At 34.9% G+C, this 8,706-nt stretch overlaps 1 pseudogene; it reads left to right on the top strand.

The window, feature by feature from the left end:
• Nucleotides 1-774: 774 nt before the first annotated feature.
• LOC143529923 (U-box domain-containing protein 19 pseudogene) lies at nt 775-3,222 on the top strand (annotated as a pseudogene).
• The last annotated feature ends 5,484 nt before the right edge of the window (nt 3,223-8,706 follow it).

The following is an 8,706-nucleotide window of genomic DNA, read 5'->3' as shown; positions in this document are numbered from 1 at the left end:
TGACTCATGGGTTACCACGTGATTATAACCAATGAAAAAGCACCAGGTGTCTCCAAGGACACGTGGCGCAAATCGATTGGAGGAGGCCAACAAAACCCTAATTTGATCCCAGCTCAATCAGTGGAAACCCTAGCACTATAAATACAGCATCAACTCCACAAGGAAAGATATACAAAAACACAGTCACATAATCATACAGTATTCAGCTATTAAGCAATACTCTCCAGATTTCCTTACTCTCACATTATTATCTTCTCCTATATATACTTATTCTCACGCCGGAGGGTTACCCCAAAGAGGACCCCTCTGTCCCTTTCTGAGGGGTAAGTTAACGGCGTTGTTCATTTTGTAGGTGGAAGAACACAGATCCAGAAGAACCATCGGTAAAATAGTACAATCAAAACCCGAGGAAAGTAGATCTGCTACCAGTGAGTAGATCCACGTTTCTTCACAATCATACGAACTTTATTTATCAATCACCATAAACTTTACTATAAAAGTTATGTAATGATGGATGAACTAGTGGTAGGATAAGAAAGACTTTTGTCAAAATCGAAACCGACTATTCTTATAGTTAGAAACAAGTAAAAAGAAATTAGTAATTTACCAATGCACTCTTCCTTTTAATATTCATATTTAAATTCAAATTATAATACAATAAATATATTAAATAACACTTTGTATACATCTTACTCACGGCATTAAGAAAAAGAAAACCAAACCGAAATCCAATTTTCCCGCGTGACCCAGCCACGTGTCTATCGATTCTCCAACCACGTTCGCATATCTTCCAAACGCGCGTACGTTACTGCCACCTGGCTTAAAAATATCTTTATCGTTTTATAAAACGCTAACCGAAATAACAAACTAATAGAAAAATTTTCATTTCTCCGATGCTTAAACAATTTCATCACAACACAAACACTCGCCGGATTCTTAACTTTCCGGCGGTCATTCCATGCCAAGATGTTAATCCGGCGACTCTTCTCCGGTCGTTAATCACTCTTTCCGACGCCATCACCGCCCACCGGAACGAATTCTTCGCGACTCAAAGACGTAACGTGCGTGAAACCATCCGTCAGGTTTCAATCTTATCAATGTTTTTCACGGAAATCATCGAACAACACGGTATCAACGGGTTACCTGACTCCGCAGTGCTTTGTTTATCCGAAGTGCATCACTCGTTCCAGAAGATATTATACCTTCTTGAAGACTGCCGCCGGAATGGAGCTAGGGTTTATATTTTAATGAAATCTCACTACGTGGCAACTCAGTTTTTGACCTTGATCCGAGCCGTAGCCACCGCGCTTGATATTATTATTATTATTCCCATGAATTCATTAAAAGTTTCCCAAGAGATTATGGAACTCGTGGAGATGGTGGCGAAGCAAGCGGGTAAGGCGAAAATGGAAGTGGGACCCGACGATGACCACGCGATGAAGCGGGTGATGTTGATTTTGAACCAGTTTGAAAACCGGTTTGAGCCTGACCCGATTATGATCAAACGGGTGCTTTATCATCTTCGGATTGATAGCTGGAGCGAGTGTCATAAAGAAGTTAGGTTTTTAGATGAACAGATTTCGTTAGAGTTGGTGGAGAGTAACGAGCGTGAGTTGCATTTGTTGAATACTTTGGCTGGATTCATGTGGTATTGTAGAGGAGTTTTGTTTGAAAACTCGAGCCTTGATATTAATGATGATCAATCAAGTGTTAGGCCGGGTTTTGAAATCCTGAGTTGTTTAAACCCTGAGGATTTCCGTTGCCCGATTTCTTTGGAGCTTATGACTGACCCGGTGACGGTTTCCACCGGGCAGACTTACGATCGTGTTTCGATTCAGAAGTGGCTGAAATCGGGCAATTTAATCTGCCCGAAAACAGGGGAAAAGTTAGCAACAACGGAGTTAGTCCCCAATTTGAACCTTAGGAAAGTTATTCAACAATATTGCATTGATCATGGAGTTCCGATTTCGAAGTTTCATTCGCAAAGTCGCGATATTTCGTCGACGATTCTCCCTGGTAGTCCTGCTAGTGCGGAAGCAATCAAATTCCTAAGTGAATATTTAGTTAGACGGTTGCGTACCGGTACTGATAAACAGAAGAGTAAAGCCGCTTTCGAGATTCGTTTACTTGCAAAATCGAACATTTACAACCGATTCTGTTTAATCGAAGCGGGTGCGATCTCACCTCTGTTAAAGCTACTTTCGTCGCCCGACGCCACCACACAAGAGCACGCGATTGCGGGTCTACTCAAGCTTTCGAAGCATTCGAATGGGAAGAGGGTGATCATCAATCATGGCGGGTTGAATTCGATTATCTATGTTTTGAAAACCGGACTGAAACCCGAATCCAAACAAATAGCATCCGCAACAATATTCTACTTGTCATCGGTTCAAACAAATCAAAAGCTGATTGGTGAGATCCCCGACGCGATCCCAGCTTTGATTGACCAAATCAAAGCCGGGTCGACATGCGGTAAAAAGAATGCATTAGCCGCACTGTTCGGGATCCTCGTCTACCCGAGAAACCACCAACCCGCACTCGCGTCCGGGATCATTCCATTGCTTTTCAATCTCATTTCCACTTCAGAAAAACCGGAAATTGTTACCGACTCATTAGCAGTTATTTCCACATTATCCGAAAGCTTTGACGGGTCAGACGCTATCTTGAAATCCTCTTCGTTGCAACTAATAATCAAAACTCTACAAACGTCGCCTTCGTGTGCTGCAAAAGAGTACTGTGTTTCGATTATGTTGGCTTTGTGCAATAATATTGGGAATGAAGTGATTTCGGTTCTCGCAAGTAATACTAGTTTGATCGGTTTGTTATACACGTTATCGACCGTTGGAGGTTCACAGGGAGCCAAGAAAGCTCGGTCATTGATTCGGATGATGCACCAGTTTCACGAGACTAATAGTTCGGGTTTGATAGCTAATTGGGATTCATCAAGGATTGCAGCAGTTCATTCATGTTAGGTGTGTTATACTTTTTTGATACATTTGTAGCTCGGATTTTTGAAGGAGCTATATGCATTATTTTTTGAAATGGCTTGCATAATATTGATATACTTGTATAATATATACGTATGGTAGCAAATTTGATGCACTTGTTTTGTAAATATGCAATAAAAGATTGAATTTTGGGAGTTCTAAGAAGATAGTTATTTGAGTTGCACAATAGAAAGATGATCTTAGGATCGTTACATTCAAGTAGGTGAACGAACATGTATATAATTTCATTGTATGAAATATGAATGATATAATTAAATTTTGAGTTGACCAATTTATGTTTACAAAACAGATAATCCGACCATAATCGGATTGTTACATTCGAGAGGTTTACGTGTATGCATTTCAATCGTATGAGTACACAATAAAATTGTTATATTTTGGCGACTCATGAAGAGATGATGTTTTCGAAATAATTAAATTTCAAGTTGATTGATTTAGACAGGTAATCGGATTGTTGGCATTTCAGTAGGTGTACGTGTAATAATTCAATAGTATAAATAAGTTCAATACATATTATCTGAAAAGGGTGTGCGAGTCTAATGCTCCAAAATTGTTATCCGGTCTAAGGGTGTTAAAAGAGATTGGAAAAATTGATTCGAAATGGAAAACCCCAAATAAACTAAATCGAGAAACCAAACCAAATTAGAAATCGGCAAATTTAGTAAAAAACAAATATTGGGTTTGTTTTGGTTTTGTGTTTTGTGAAGAATCGAAAACACCAAACCAAAATAACAAAATAACAAACAAACGAGAAAACAATAAAAAATTTAATAACCGAATCTACCAATGACTTAATGTTATTGAATTTATGATATTTTATCTTTAACTTTAAATATATCTTTTTATTAGATATTAATATTCTAAGCTCATATATGTTGAATATTTTATTAATCGTTAACTTTGTTTTATTTATATCTTGGTTCAATTATTTTTTTCCGATTGTTAAAACCGAAAAAAGCAAATGCATAACCTAATTGAATCTGAAAACCAAAAACATGAAAAACCGAAACTAAACGGTTTTGAAAAATAAAAAACCGTAAATTTAATTTTTGATTTGGTTTTAGCCTACATGATGCACACCCCTAATCCAGTGTCTCGTGAGGAATATTGTTTTTAGAATTAAGTTGATCAACTTAAATTATAAATTTATAATAAACTGGTCGTGATCGGATTGTAGCATCCAATAGGTGTGTACATTATTTGATTATTTCTGTCTTATGAAAGATATTATTTATGAAATGATTAATTTTCAAGTTCATCAATTTAAAATTTTAAATATTTAATAGCGCTCACATCTCATAATCTATATTATTCTTCATCTTTGAAATATAAATAAATATAGTTTTTCACTTGTTTATCTTTCACATACAATTCTTCAGACTCTAAAATAAATAGAGTAATAATAACTTCCTATATTTAGGGATAATTATTCATCATTCGGAGTGTGTAGAAAAAGGAAAAAATTAAGTGTTTCGGAGTAAGATATATATAAATTAGAAAATGAAATGTGATATGTTTCATAAGTCAAAACAAATTTTAGAGAAAATGAGTTGAATTAAATTATACTCCGTATAAGATAGAGATGAAATGGATGCATGCAGTATTCAGATTGTTACATTTAATTGAATCGTAGAACGGTAGAAATACATTTGTATTGTAAATTTTATATTTTGGTGTTTTGTGAGAAAATAAGTGTCTAGTGAGAAAATACTGTATTTGAAATAATAAAATTTTGAGTTTATCAATTTAACATGTTTAGTATAAATAGGTAGTAATTAATTGATTGTTACATTCATTAAGTGTACGTGTATATAATTCAGTCTGATTATGAAAAGGACTATTTTTGAAATAATTTGTATATAAAAATCTTAAGCCGTGTAAGCAAATGTAAAAAATTCGAATACGTGGCATGTTTTGGGTCAGAAACAAACAGAAGTTGATATGGTTGAGCTTGATGAGTTGATGACGACATGAAAATTCAAAATCACATTAAATTTGGTATATATGAATTGTATAATTTCATAATATTGACTAGATAATAACATATCATGATTCATATGTAAACAATACAATTATGATAAGTCTCAATCATGTATGAATGATTTGCTATGTGAAACTTAGAAAGTTCGTCTTTGAGGACTAAAGAGTTTTTAACATAAAGAATTGAATTAATAATTAGAGTAATTATGCTAACATTAATGAGTATTTATAGTATTATTTATGTATAGTCTAATCCTATACTATCACCACATTTCTATCTTTAAGTACTAACAAACCATAAAATTACTAGCAACACATAACTATAAAGGCTAAACCGTTAAGGGGTATACACCAGTAGGCAACAGGTGGCAGCCACCCCTCACCAGTCTCACTTGGAACACCCCCCCCCCCTCCCCATTTTTACCTGCCACGCGTTACCTGAGGCCACTGATGGCGCTCAGTCACGTCAGTGACCCTTTTCCTTGCTTTCATGTGGGGCCCACTGGTAAGGTGTACAAACCGGTTTAAAACTCAAAACCGGTTTGGGTTAAAACCGATTCGGTTTGGTCAACAAAAGTTAAAACCGGTTTATGATAGGTTTCGGTTCGGTTGAAATTGGTTTCTTATAATGTTACGATCGGTTTCAGTTCAGGTTTTGATCAGTTTCGGTTAGGGTTTTGACCGGTTTCGGTTCGGTTAACCGGTTTTGTTGGAGAAAACTACAAAATGGTTCCAACCGACGATTTCAATCAGTTTCAAACCGGTTTCTACATAGTCGGTTTCAAACCGGTTCGGTTTCGGTTCGGTTAACTAGTTTATTTACCCACCTCTATCCACTGGTGGAGATTGGTGTATTTTGAATATTATATATATTAAAATAAATAAAAATGGAGAATGAGGGAGAGTGATGAATTTTCTTGGTTGAAGGGTGAGACTATGTGTAGTGGAGGAGCTATAAAATGGGGCGTTTTGCGCTATGTGGCGCACATTCAACAAATGATGAGTTTTTGTTTAGGGTGTAGTGGTGTTGTAGCCCAATACACACACATCACACTCACATACTATTATAATAATAAAAAAAACAAAGGCAAGCATGCGACGAAAACTCATCCCCCCCTATCAACCTGTTTGTCGCTAGGGGAGGGGGGGGGGGGGAGGGTTTCCATGAAAATATCTCCCCTCATCGCCCAGTACACACAGCCTTAGGCTACGTACCCTAGAATTTTTTGTTTGTTTTTAGTTTTCCAAGTAAAACGAAAATGAATCAATGTTATGTGACAAACATTTTGCATGGAATAAAGCTATACACCATACCAACATAGGATGACAACGGTGTTACCATGTGTTTTGGAAGCCATGCACTTTACCCATATTTGTGTCATGTCATCTCTTATAGTATTTAGACAGAATTACAGAAATTGTCCTTTATGTTTGCACTGAATTTCAGTGGTTGTCATTTATCTTTAAAAGTAACATATTTTATACTTTACGTTTCCAAATGTTACACAGTTTGTCCTTTAGCCCTAACCCAGTTAGTTTTTATCGTTAAGTCTGGTCATGTGTCTTGCACGTGAGGGTAACTTGGTCATTTTACCAACTTATTAAAAAAAATTTAAAAAATAAAAGAATATATATATATATATATATATATATATATATATATATATATATATATATATATATATATATATATAATATAAATGCAAAAATCTCTCTCTCTCTCTCTCTCTCTCTCTCTCTCTCTCCCGTGCATACACCATCACCACCACTGTTTCTCCGGAGAGCCTCCACAGCCACCGAAACCCCTACCCCACCAACCTCTCTCCTTCCCTTTTAACATTGGCCGGAAACCGCCGTCGTACCCACCTCCGCCATGACCTACTTTCATTAAATCTACCACAGCAACTTTTTATTACTGTTCAAGTTATAAGAAGGTAAAAATAAGGAATCCCAAACACCCCCTAAGTATTATATTTAACTTTTTGTATTGTAATTATTATAGTTTAAAATTGTAAAATAACAATAATTTCTCTATATATTTATTTGTATGTTAATTCGATACATTTGTATCGGATACCACCTCTAATTTCTCAATACGAATAGTTAATACATATAGATGGTGTAATATTAATAAGAAAATATATTCATCGGTTGTTGAATTATATATATTCTTATTCAAAGTGAATGATTATGCATGCCCAACAATATAATAAAACGAAACATCCATGAAAAATTTACATGTGTACACGTAGAAATCATCGATGCTTAATATTTTATAAATACAATTTTTAGTGATGATGATGTAACAGCATACATGAAATTTTATCATGGTATAGGAGGTCAAGGAAATATTTAAGTTGACAGACAATGTTGTATAGGGTAGATATTGACTAATTGATAAATTATTGTAGTATTTGCCACCTATGAAATCAATTTGATCATCAATCTTAAAAACCACACGCTTTATGAATACTATGTTATTACCCCATCTGATGGTGATTGCAAATTAGGTGAAGAAGGTATTGATGTCATGGTGAACGCAAGGTAATAAAGAAGTATTAAGATGTATAACTCATGAGGAAACACAAACAAATGGTAATCGAAAATGTGCAAATAAAATCAAACGATTATTAATAAAAAAGATTCGAAAGTTGAAGGCGTGATCAAGTGTCATCTGATAAAAGTATTGAGAAAGTCTACAAAAAACCCTAGATCATCATTTATAGAAAAGAGATCCTAACTCATAAGTGAAACAAGAAACAATCACGATATATAGGAAATTAAAATTCGGAATATGTATTAAAAGATTATGCCAAAAAAATAAGAAAACTCTTATGATTAGCCCTTGCCATCCCCTTCCACGTCGGCAGGGCCGACCCCTTGATTCAACTCATGTTAAGAGTCTACGACTTCAAAATCCTACAAAGTTAAATCTGAAAGTATATCTATTTATCCACAAACTATAACTTATCAAACATCTATATAACATTTATGAATTTTAATCCCTTAAAAAATATTCAAAAAGCTGTATATAGCATAAATATATATACATGTCCTAAATAAGAGGGGTTAGTAATTTAGGGTGGTGAGCTAGTTCCAATTTAAGATGTTGGATCGAGGACATGATCTCCTTGTGGCATTGATAAGACTAAGTAACCACTAAACCAATGGTAATAGTTGTGTTAAATTGTAATAACCCGCGACATCATTAGAAAATATATGATAAAATGACTTCTAAAGAAAAAAGTATTCACTAACAATTTTTTCATCGATGTCAGGTGACACCAATAGCAACAATTTAGGTCCACGATTTTTTATATAGGTTTGAGCTAAGTTCCATCTAAATCTATGTTTTTCTTTTAACCCTTAATACTAATCCACTTTAAGTTGTATAGCATTAGTATATCTTGCTGCTGAGAATGATATATATCCTTAATACCCATACTAAACATACGATTATTATCATTAAATTCATAGAAATGAGACTAAAACGGTAAAACCTTATATGAGGTATCATCCAGTTTCTTAGGTCCATTATAAAGAGGGAGCATAAGCTATTTAGTCGTTTCTTACCTAAAACTAAACTTATAATTAGAAATTTTAGTTTTGGGGTTATAAATGGCTTGGTTACTTTTGTTATGGTGGTAAACAAATATGTAAATATTATGAGCTAATTTGGGTTTCTTAACGTAAACTTGGGCTAAGGTAATGGGCCGAA

This window comes from Bidens hawaiensis, unplaced genomic scaffold (genome assembly GCF_021521415.1).
Source record: "Bidens hawaiensis isolate Kalapana, Puna unplaced genomic scaffold, B.hawaiensis_p1.1 tig00008762_1, whole genome shotgun sequence".
In the NCBI taxonomy this organism is placed as follows: Eukaryota; Viridiplantae; Streptophyta; class Magnoliopsida; order Asterales; family Asteraceae; genus Bidens; species Bidens hawaiensis.
This window is presented reverse-complemented; position numbering and strand designations above follow the sequence as displayed.